The following is a 12,385-nucleotide window of genomic DNA, read 5'->3' on the forward strand; positions in this document are numbered from 1 at the left end:
TAGTCATCTGGTGAAGCCAAGAAGATGTTCTATTCAAACCTCTACTACAAAAGTGGTCCAAGGTATGGATTTGATTTTGGTTTTATATGTTGATGGTTTATTCTTGATAGGAAATGAGCCTTTGATGATCAAAGTAAGAGGGAGTTGGCCTCTGAAGTTCAAAATGAAGAATCATGGAGTGATGAACTACTTTTTGAAGTTTGGAAATTATGTATATCATGAATCTAATAAAGAGTTTTTGGATAGAGGAAATGCAAATCCTTGGACACTCTGATTGGAGTTCAATATGTTATGAAGAGATATTGTTGAACCTTACTTGGCAACCAATAGTTGATTGAAGCGTTGATGTTTTGTGTGAACACTCATCCATATATTTATATGTTTTGCATAGAATCTAGGTTAATTCATGATTGAGTTGCTTCATACACATTGAGTTGTCATCGGGCACCCTTCGAGATATTTGCATGGGACAATCAATTTTTGGGTCTAAGATATTCTTCCTATGATATGTGACTACATGGATGTACTGATGTTGTTTGGGATCATTATTGATGAGAGGAGCACATCTGGGTGTTGCTTTAGTATGAGATATACCATGGTATTTTGATGAAAATTCTATAGCATTAAGCACAACCGAGGTTGAGTACGATGTTTCTAGCATGGATAATTGTGAGCCTGGTTGAAGAATCTCATTGGAGAGCTATTTTGAACAGGCTTTGGATGTGACAGTGATACATTGTGATAATAAGGAGTGGGATTTGATTGGTAGAAAATCCCATATATAGTTGCGATTGAGATATCTTCATATATTGAGACAATGTTGTTGTACGAAACAAGCTTAAGATTGTGGTTGACGCCTCCATAAGAGGGAGGATGAATAATGTATCCTTTTTTTGTGATATATATTTGTTTTAACATAATATTTGATTTGATGTCCTACATGAATAGGAGATTGTTGCTATTGAAACATTATGTTTTAACTCTTCAGTGAGTTGTTTAAGTTGATACTAGATATGAGTACGATGATATGTTTATGATCTGCAAAGAGCAGGACTGAACAAGGACACTGAGCCAACTCTTCCCCTCTATCTGAGCTCTTAGTGTAAGGAATTGAGATGGAGGGCTCCTGGGATTCAGGGATCTTTGGACAATAGGGTATCACCCCTATCTCTTACCCACAGGGTCAGAGATGTTGCTTCCCTATTTTGGTCTATGTAGAGTATACCCTAGTTGGCATCATACCCACAAATTGGGTTTGTTGGGAATACTGCTCCCTGTCTGGCCAGTGGGTTGAGAGAGTGCTTAGAGGTGTGTCACCCAAGTTAATTATGATTCAGGTGTTCTACCAAATGACTTTTGAGGGTCATTGTTGGGAAGATCAATGGGCAAGAGGATGGACGAGACATTGCATTGACACAAGGTGGGAGATGGTTGCTCCCCTATGCAATGACTCTTATTGCTCGACATAGGGTGGAAGATGGTTGCTCCCCTATGCAATGACTCTTATTGCTCGACATAGGGTGGAAGATGGTTGCTCCCCTATGCAATGACTCTTATTTCTCGACATAAGGTGGAAGATGTTTTCTCCTCTATGATATGACTTGGGGTGAGAGTGTCCAATAGGACCTTCCCCATAGTCATGGACATGAGGTGAGAGTGTCCCGTAGGACCTTCCTCATTGTCATTTTGGGTTGAGACTAAGCTCCCAGATGTGGTTCCAGGTTGAGCAGGGATCCTGATGTTAAGCTCTCTGATGTTTCTTGGGTATTAGCATTGGGCTCCCCACTGGCAATGATTCTGGGTGATAGCAATGGCTCCTTGATGAATAGAGGGTGGTAGCTTAGGCTCCCTTCCAATATCAAATTCTTCTTCTTTTAGATTCAAGAATGTTCAACATATGAGTAGAGACAATCAAGAGATAAGCAGAGATGACCAGAGATGAGAAGTGATGGCATTTGATGACGAAATACTTGAGATTGGATATGATTTGATGATAGGATACTTGTGATGGTTACATGATGTAGTTGGAATTTATCCCTAGCTGAGAGGGAGTGCTAATTGGCAGCTCATTAACAAATTCCTACCATGGGTCTAGATTTCTTTTTTCGAGAGGACCAATTTTGACTATTGAAGCACTCAATTTGGACAAGGGAAAGTGTATTTTTGAATTAAAGCCCACATGAGCACATTTGATCATGTCGGCCCTAAAGCAAATTGGACACCCTTGGAAGACTATAAATACAAGTCAAATGACCCTCATTTGGACAATAATCATGAAACATTCTTCTATTCTCTTCTTTGTTTTTGGCTCACACAAGTCTTAGGTAGATATGTGGAGAATTGGTTTGCACGAAGGTGAAATTGTAGGGTCCGAAGTTTGCATTTCTGTTTTAGGGTTTTGAGCCTCAGTTGTAGTCTTAACACAGTGAAATTTCAGTTGCAACTGCACGCAAGCCGGCTCATCTATGTTGCTGAAGCCTTTCAACCGCACGCACATCACATGATCCATGCAGTTGGGACCTGAGGTTTGAATTTTACACTTGACTGCAGATTTTTTTAGTTGACTGCAGATAGTGACAGTTAACCGCGGGCTTCTAAAATAGGGTTTTGGTTATTGTCATTGTTGGGTTCATCTCATGATGTTGTTTAGTTGATTTTGCTAGATAGGATTATGGTTGAAGATATGGATCATTGTACTCTCTTTTGTTGAATCATTCAATGATGATCTAATAAGAAGAAGAATTGAAATGGTTTTCCTTGTAGTGGGTTAAGCCCTGGTCTCCGACCAATCTTGGTGTCTCTATGTGTGAATGCTTTTCTTCTATTGTTCCTTTATGTTCCACTGCATTAATGATGATGTTGTTCTTTCTATATAATTGCATATGCTACTTAATAATGTTGTAAAACTAAATATTGATATAATGTTATGGGGTGAATTTAACATGTAAGTGAAGAAATGCAATTATCTAAAGCAAAGAACAACATAGCCCTAAGAAAAATTAATAGGAAAAAGGTTTCATCTTTCATGAAGAATGAAGGGGCACCACTTTGACAGAAGGGGAAGACTTTCTCTTATAACATGGTAGTAGTAATCCATTGACAAGGCTGATTTTTTTCGTTCACATAGAAAGTCATGATTAAACAATTAGTGTAAATGTTGTGTTGCACAATAACAACTTAGAGTGTTGTGTACATTTTCTAGATCATTAAAGTTCTTTGGTTTTGCTAGATTTAGTATGCAGTTAAATTCTGCATATATAATATTTTATACTCCCTAGTTATTTTGGTAGATTCCAGCTCTATATGCATATTCAAAAAATACTTTATAGCTTTCCTAGTAGTCGAATACATTAATATAAAAATAAACACAATTTATTACTTCTTTTTGTTAAAGATGAATATATGTATATATTCCATAAGGAATATACATGTTTTTGTCTATTCTTTCATTACATCAAAATTCAAAGCCATTACATCAAATTTCATCATGTCATTTGACGACAAATTGAACCTAGGTGGCGAGGATAACGATCATTCCTCCCAACCAACCAAATTGACAAACAAAACATGTTACTTCTTTTTATAATAAAATACATTATTATTATCAATTTTTATTTTTTGTTTATGTAAAATGCTTGTTTTTGTAATATAAGTTTTTTTGGAATTATTAATTTTATAAAATTAATGTAAGGTTTGCATTTTTATATATGAGAAGAAATATTTTTTAAAAGGATTATTAATTTTATAATTTTTAAACCTCCGGGATGCGGGTGATCAATGAGTTTGGCAGTTCCAAGGTGGCGCTTCACATGGGCAGGTGTCAGCCCATGAGCACCACCTAGTACCCCACAGCATGTTTTAGCTGGTCGCATGCAGGATCTTTAATGCAGGTTTTAACTCCGGTCTTGTCTGCCTTAATACGCCTCCTGGTAACCTGAACGATGGAGCTACATAACCCTGGAGCTCCTGCCACCTTTTCGCATTCCTCTGCAGTCGTTTGGCATACCACTGCAACACCGGCGCACTCCTCTGTGGTGTGGGGGATTGCTCAGGGGCATTCTTTCTTTGCGCCCAATTTAGACATTGTTCCAAGCCTGCGAGTGGTTTATAAGCATTGCACGTCAAATTCTGCGGCCTCCGTCCTGGTTAATTTCTCCTCTCTGGGTATCTGCACGCTGGTTCATCCTCTGAATCCAGCAATGCGGCGAGAGCGGCTTAGAATGAGCAGCAGACGAGGAGGCTCTCGCGGTCGGGCCACCACTCAGAGGTCTGCCCCCATTTCCCCTTCTTCCTCCGTCGAATTAGCACCTGAGCAGCACCGCCTCCATGGCAACAGAGCTGGCCGTGGCAGAGGGCATGGGAGAGGAAGCATTACAGAATGTGGACATGAGGTGCATCCTATGGTCAGGTATCGGATACCCTGCACACTCGCCAACTCCACTTTCATTGTCTCTGTTACTGTAGAGCATTGTGATAATCTCAGAGGTCAGGCAGAAGTAAATCTGGAAAATCCACCAGTTCAAGGGACAGTGCCCACAATTGATCTACAACGCCCAGTTAGTTCCTCCTTAGCTACTCAAGCAGGCCTGGCGGGTCCAAGCGAGCCTGCTCAGGGAGTCCCAACCAGCTCGGTGGTCCCACTCTCAGATTCGGAAGACTCCCTGCAATTTGGGTGCAGGGTAGAGGAAGAACCATACACCACGGACGATGATTGATCCGGTCAGGCATTCCGCTCTCGGCAGCCTCGGAAGTAGGCGTTTTACTCTGTCTTCGAATCTTGTTTTTCTATATGTGTTCGGTTGTAGTCTGGGTCTCAAAGTCTTTGTGTCGGCAATATGGGTTAGTATGTTTGTAAGTCCATGTTTAAGCGATGTTCATCATCGTTATGATTGTCTGCCTCAACATGTCTCTGTTATGCACTGTTTAGAGTCTTAGGAGAAGACGCAACAGAAGGAAGTCACCCAATTTTTTACTGTGTTCAATTTTGGCATGTGTAATTCTGGGCAAACTGTCAATCTCATGGCAAGATTTACAAGGCCACGGCCTTGTTGTAACTCTGATGTAACTTTTGACTTTTTTGTACTATAATAGAAATAGACTGATTCAAAAAAAAATAAAAAAAAATAAATAAATTATAATTTTTAAAATTAATTTTAAATTTATTAGTTATTTATTTAGTAATTATTTTTCTCAAAAATCTCATAATAGAGGGAAAAATTATTTATTTAATAATAAATAAACATTTTTGCAATTTTTTGTATTATAAATAATTCGTTCCATTTAAATTTTCATTTAAATGTTTTAAGATTACATTGATAATTTTATTTATCTTTTACTAAAATTATAAATTCTAAATATGAAAATAAATCAACAATTTCAATAAAATTTTGAATATTTTTTACTGAATTCCAGATATTGACAAAGCCAAGACGACACTCTTACTCTTCCCCATAAAACATTTCGTAAAAAAACCAAATTTATTTTTTTTTTTTTTTTTTTCCAGTAAAATTTAATTAATCTATTCTATAAAATGATAAATTTTAAGTTAAAAAAAAAAAAATCAGAAGAGAGCCTTTGTAGGGTGGTGGGAATTTGTTGTTATGGATGGTACTTAGATATAGGAATGGTTGTAAACACATTGGGTGCCTATTCTCAAATACAATCCCAATATTAGTGTTATTATGAATAATTGATTCGGGGTTAATTTCTTACACCCTAAAAACTCATTAGGTTAACGACATAAGTTTCTACAACTACATCACTGGTACGTTTGGTTTAATCCCCTGTTAGAGGTACCTCGAAAGAGATTGATTTGGGTTAAATTGCCTGGTTTCTGCCTAAACTATGGACAAATCATGCTACTATGGAGATAGGTGATGCTATTGGAAAATTCATATACCTGGACATGAAGAGCCTGCGTGCAATGGACAAGTGTGTCCCTTGGGTTCTTGTGGAAGTTAATTTTTCTAATGGACTACCAATGGAAATTGACTTGTTGTGGGGAACTATTAGGCATAGGCAACACATTTACTTCTGGGGGGTTCCCTTCCATTATTTGATATGTTCGAATGGGGCATGCGATGGTAAATTTCTCGTGGAGGTTTATAAACATGCATGATGTTATTCCTAAGGGGAAGTCACATAAGGTATCAATGAACACATCGACTAGAGACGAAGTGGGTGATGATTCCCCAGGTAACATTTCTCCTCCACATTCTGACTCCCCATTTTGTGATATGTCCTTGAATCCTTGTTCGTCTCTTAAGTGTCAATCTTCCTCTAATAGGGATGGTGAGGGGTTGGACCTGTGTCGAAACAACTTATAAAATTTGTTGATTTAGCCAGAATCTCACCCCAATATCTCTGTTCAAGCTCCCCCCCTTGGGTTATCCCACCCTCCACAATTATGGGGGGTTACACTTCCAATATGCCCGAATTTGGAGGTCTCTGATAATTCGAGCGATCCCATATTTGTGGGTAATAATTTTTCCAAACCATTTGGTTATTATCTTTTTGGCTCTTCTCCACGTAATTCCATCGACAATGACATGGATTTTTTGGTGAAAAGATCCTCCATGGATTTGGTTCCTCTCACTGTCCATCAAGATTCCCCGATCCACTTCATTAGCCTTGAATCTGCTATGAATGTTACGGTCCAGAAACATGGGGGAAAAGGGAGTTTCTATTTGAAAGGTAGTAGATTGGATGTTAAACCTCTAGTGTATGGTGGGGATAGTGACTTATATGATGTCCCCATTATTGACTCTGAGAATGCTCGATCCCTTAAAGAAAATGCACCCACTTCCATAATCCCCCCATGAAAATTTTCTCCATGAATCTTTGGGGGATGGGGGATGCCACTAAAAATTATCCCATTGACACCTTATCCATTTAGTGAGTTGGTTATTATTTTCATCTAAGAAACGATGGCAATGCGGGAAAGGGCCAAACCATATTTTTTGTCAATTTTCCCAGGATGGTGTTTTGTTGCTACTGATTCTAGTGGATTTTCCAGTGGTATGGTTGCAATGTGGGACCCCAAATGGGTTAAACTAAAGGCATATAATTTTTTTGTAGCCATTGTGTGATCTACCTTCATTATGGGTTCTTCTTGTCAAATCCATTTTCTCAATTTATATGCTCCATTAAGGGACAAGCAATTATTTTGGTAGATGATGGATGACTGTGGGATTTTGAAAATTAGTTCAATGGTCTTGGATGGGGATTTAAAGATCACGTTAGTAGGGGATGAATGTTGGGGCCAACGATGTCATTTGGATCCTTTGAGCAACCACTTTCAACTATTTTCTAAAAATTATCTGGTGGATGTTAGACCTTTCCCTTTGGTCCCTACATGGGATAATGGACCTGTAGGCTCTGAACATATAGGAAAAAGGCTAGACCGATTCTTGGTTCATGAAAATATTCTGGAAAGGCTAGGCCATGTGAGGTCATGGGTGCTATAGACAAAGGTTTTAGATAATTCTCCCATTGTTCTACAATGGAAAGGGGGAAGATTTGGAAGGGTCTGCCTTTCAAGTTCAAAAGATCGTGGCTTGAAGAGAAGGATTCTTGCAAAACTATTTGTGATTCTTGGTCATCATATGAAAACCTACAGGGCAAGTCTAGGATGTTGTTTATTATGGAAAAGATAGAGAGGCTAAAGAAGACGGTTCGTACTTGGGAGTGCCAAAAGAAAAGGAAGATGAGAAGGGATCTTGTGGAGATTGAGGAGGAAATGGAGCAAATAAATAAGAAGATGGATGTTGTCTCCCTGTCTCTCTCGCAACAAGTGTTGTTAAAAGAGCTGGAAATTAAAAAGAGACATATTGAAGTTGCAGGAAGAATTGTGGCGCTTGAAGAGTTGCGCGATATGGATAGAAAGTGATGACCAAAACACCATATTCTTCCAACAATATGCCATGTAGAGACATAATAATAAAATACTATATGGGATATTGAATATGAGACTGGGGAAATGATATTCAATTCTGAGGACATCTGTAAAGAAGCAAAAAATTATTTTGAAGTAATATACAAGGACAAATCACAGGTGGATATACATAACCAACTGTGATTTATCGATGCCTATCCTACGATGTTCATGGTGGATGAAAATGTGGAAATTGATTAGCCTATCACGATGGAGGAGATCTCTTTGGTTCTTTGATCCTTTTCTCGGGACAAATGCCCTGGGTCGGATGGGTGGATGGTTGAAATATTCACGCATTTGTTGGACATTATGGGTAAATACTTGTTATTGATGGCGGAGCAATCCAAATGCTCCCATCAGGTTGTTGGGGTGATTAATTCAAATTTCATTGCCCTAATTCCTAAGTTTTCTTGTCCTTCAACCTTCATAGATTTTTGCCTAGTTTATTTATGCAATGTCACTTACAAACTAATATCTAAAATTAATGCAAATCGGATCAAGGAGAAATTATTTGTATATATATATATATATATATATATATATATCAACAAAGCAATTCAGGTTCCTTCAGAATTGGCAAATACAATGTGTGGTTTCCATTGCACAAGAGTGCATTCACACAACTAAGACTAAAAAGAAAAACAATCTGGTGTTAAAGTTGGACCTAAAGAAATCCTATGACTGTGTATATTGGAACTTTCTTAGAATGAATCTTACAAAGATCAGGATGAATCTAGTTGATTGGATAATGGTGTGTGTTACCTTGGTAAATTACATTGTGTTGATTAATGGTGTACCTATGGAATTCTTTAAGGCATTTAGAGGTCTTCGACAGGGATGTTCCTTGTCTCCTTTTTTGTTCCTCTTGGTCATAGACGGTTTGAGCAGAAAACTTAAGGATGCTCATGATGGTGGCCTCTTTTGTGATCTGCTAGTAACTACAAATGTTTATGTCTCTCATTTAATGTTTGTGGACAATGTGCTTACTTTTGGTTAGGTCTCAATGTATAAATGGAGAATTTTATATTCCATCATATCGAAGTTTGGGGATGCGTCTGGATTATTCTTGAATAATCAAAAGTCATTATTGATTCTATTTTTTGACTATGAAACCAAACAAATATCAGATAAAGGATTGGAAATGACTCTTAAAAAAATTCTTAAACAAATTTGAAAAGTGGCTCGCTCTTTGGAGTCATAGATGGTTATCTATAGGGGGCAGGTATATTCTGTTGAGAAATCTAAGGCAGAGATATTAGATGATTTCTCTTATAATGATAACTGCTTGTGAGGACTTTTTGTTTTTCTTAATTAGGTTCTTCTTGTACTTGATTATTATTATGTGTTCTTTCTTCATCAAACAACTACCAAACCATAAAGAACAATGAGATGAAGGACAAAAGATGTAAGCGATTAGCTAGGGCCAAAACCTCTCCAAGCTTGAGAGGAAAGCCCAACGAATTCTTCTTCTTATAGAACTTTCAATTGACGAATTCCAAGACCTAGACCCTTGACCAAGAACCCTTCCAAGACCAAGTCAATTCTCCTTTTTTGAGTAGCTCTTCTTGCCAGCAACTTTGACTTATCCTCCAAATGCACCTTCAACTTGCCCAAAAACTGCAACTTCGACTTGCCCAAAAACTACAACTTTGACTGCAACTTCTACTGCAACTTTTACTACAACTTTTATTGCAACTTTGATTGCAACTTCGCTTCTCTACTTAGGTAGATTCTTTCTCTCAGAGAACTCAACTTTTAGAATAACTCTTTTTGGTGTCCTAACTTTGCTTTTGCAACTCGGCTTTACAGAAACAATATGTTCCCTAATTCATTCAGACGTGTAGAGATAAGTAGCCCAAAACAAAACCCAAAACTTTGACTTCTTCTTCTTCCTCTTCCTTCGACCTCCTCTTCTTCACACTTCTTTTCTTCTTTATGATCGAACTTGTGTGAGTGTGAGTGTGTTCTCCAAATGAGGTCGAGTGCCCTATATATAGGCTTCCTTGAGCCTCCTATTAGGTCGACTTGACATGTCCTTAGGTCGACATGTTGCTCCATTAGGCCACCTTGATGCTTGTATGATTGACTTGGTCTTGGAGGGTCATTTGACTCTAATTTGACTCAAATAATTTTCTTTACAGTATGTAACATGCCCAAAAGGGTCATTCATACATGACAATGACTCAATGACTTTATAACAAACCTAGAAGCACTCAATGGGTGCTTTGACCTATAAAAATAAATTATCTTGAGCATGAAACCCATGCCTCAAGGCTCACAATAATAATATATATTTTTTTTTTCTCTTCTCATTAAATACATAAAATCATGATTACATTTGTCATTATGAAGAATGAACCTAGTTACATATTTCAACATATTCTAGTATAATCAATGCTTCAACACATTTCCGTATATTGGATGCGTTCATTTATGTTACCATGCAAGATTATATAGAAGATTAAGGCCATTTGGAAATGGTTCTATGCAGTTTGGGGCACATATTTGGAACAATTTCTTAAAAATTAAATGTTGGCTTTTTTATAATCTTCAATGGAATTTTGGTAATGGCGGAAATATATTAACATGCATTGATCCCATACAAGGTATGCTTGATAAATATATTCTTCCAATGGAGATTATAAGTGCCCTGCATGCAAAAGGGATCTTTTTCTTATCACAAATTTGTGAAAGATTCGAGATATTGAATTCATTCCCTAAATGGAAAATAACAAAGGAGTTGGGTCTCACTGATGCATATTTTGTATGTTGGAAGCAATACATATATGAACTTATGATGACTGGGATTACTTATGGTGGTCATGAAGATGTTTTAGGCTGGAATGGATCTCTGCATGATGGCCAGCTGGTGGTTTCAGAGATTTATAAATACATTTCTCTTTCACTTCATAAAATTGTTGATTGTTGTTGCTACATAGTGGTTTGGAGTTGGAATATTCCCATGAAGATTATTCTTTTTGGATGGTCACCTGGAAGAATCGAATACTCACATGAGATAATTTGTGTAAGCGAGGTTTCAGTGGTCCAGGTCATTGTTACTTTTGCAGGGATACGACCGAGCATGTTCTCCATATATTTCTCCAATGCCCATTTGCAATTATGATTTGGAATTAGACTCTATAGGTTTTTCAATTAAATACTGGATGGGTCTTCCAATCTTTGGAAGAGTGTCTTAAGTGGTGGATATGATTGAATGGTTCTCACAGGACCTTGCCTCTAATTATTATGTGGGGAATTTGGTGTGCGAGAAATGCACTGATCATTGAAGGTCGCCCTTTATAGATTGAATGCATTTGTACTTGTATTTGTGTTCGTTTTGGTGAGTATGGTCAGAAGCCTCCCAAGGTTATGTTGCCATAGAATTTGATAATGGACCACAATGTCAATTTTCTGGTTGGATATTTCAATGGTGCTGCCCAACATGGACGATGTGGCTGCGTGGTTGTTATTCAGATGAGTACATTTGTAGAATTGCATTTTTATTGGTTTGGTGGTTGTGGAACAAACACCATAGCATAAGTTATTGGATGGTGGGGCTTGCTATACAACGCTAGGATACTTCAAATAGATAAAATTTCTATTACGGGTGACGCGAGAGTTATTATTGACTAGTCCAACAGTTGGGAAAACCTTTCCTCCCCCGACCTAGTAAATTGGATATATCACATAGAGAAATTAAAGAAATATTTTAATTGCATCTCTTTTGATCATGTTTTCATAGAATTCAACACTGTGGCATACGTGCGATCAAAAGAGGACTATCGATTGCTCCAAGATTTTGTTCATTATTGTTCTTTGTGCAACAATGAGATGAAGGTGAAAATTCTTTCCTGATATGTTGATGATGATCCTATCTTTTAGGAAGTTGTATTTTTTTAAGTGTATTAGTCTATTTACATGTAAAAGAATAAAAATTCTAAAATATTTCTATTAACATTAAAAATAGATTTTGAACACAATTTTGTGTATTAGTGAAATGTACTACACATTAATCCTAACTTATATGATGATGAATTATATAAAGAAGTACTGTACCTTTTGTGATGGTTTATGTTGATGATGGAATAGTTTGATGCATCTCTAATCATATGTACTGGTCTTTTCATATTAATATGATAATCCAAAATTCTTTTTAAAAAAGCCCTGGAGAGAAGGGCATATCTATCCGGACACTGAAAACTGAACCACGAATGAAATTCTTTGACTAAAAAAGTTGGAATCAAATCCCCGTCGGTAGGTGGATCTTTGACCACGTGAGCAGAGGGGATGCTATCCTCAGCTGCGCAGAGCATTGATGTAAAACATACTCTTCATAACAATAAGAGAAAGCTAACTGTTCCAACGTTAACTGCTGTGACAGTGACAACAATATAACTATTATTAATGGATGTTCTGCGTCAGACATTTGTATTGTGAGGCTCAGTATTGGAC

Source organism: Pinus tabuliformis, chromosome J, assembly GCF_031772625.1.
Source record: "Pinus tabuliformis cultivar Carrire ecotype Pingquan chromosome J, CPIR1, whole genome shotgun sequence".
Lineage (NCBI taxonomy): Eukaryota > Viridiplantae > Streptophyta > Pinopsida > Pinales > Pinaceae > Pinus > Pinus tabuliformis.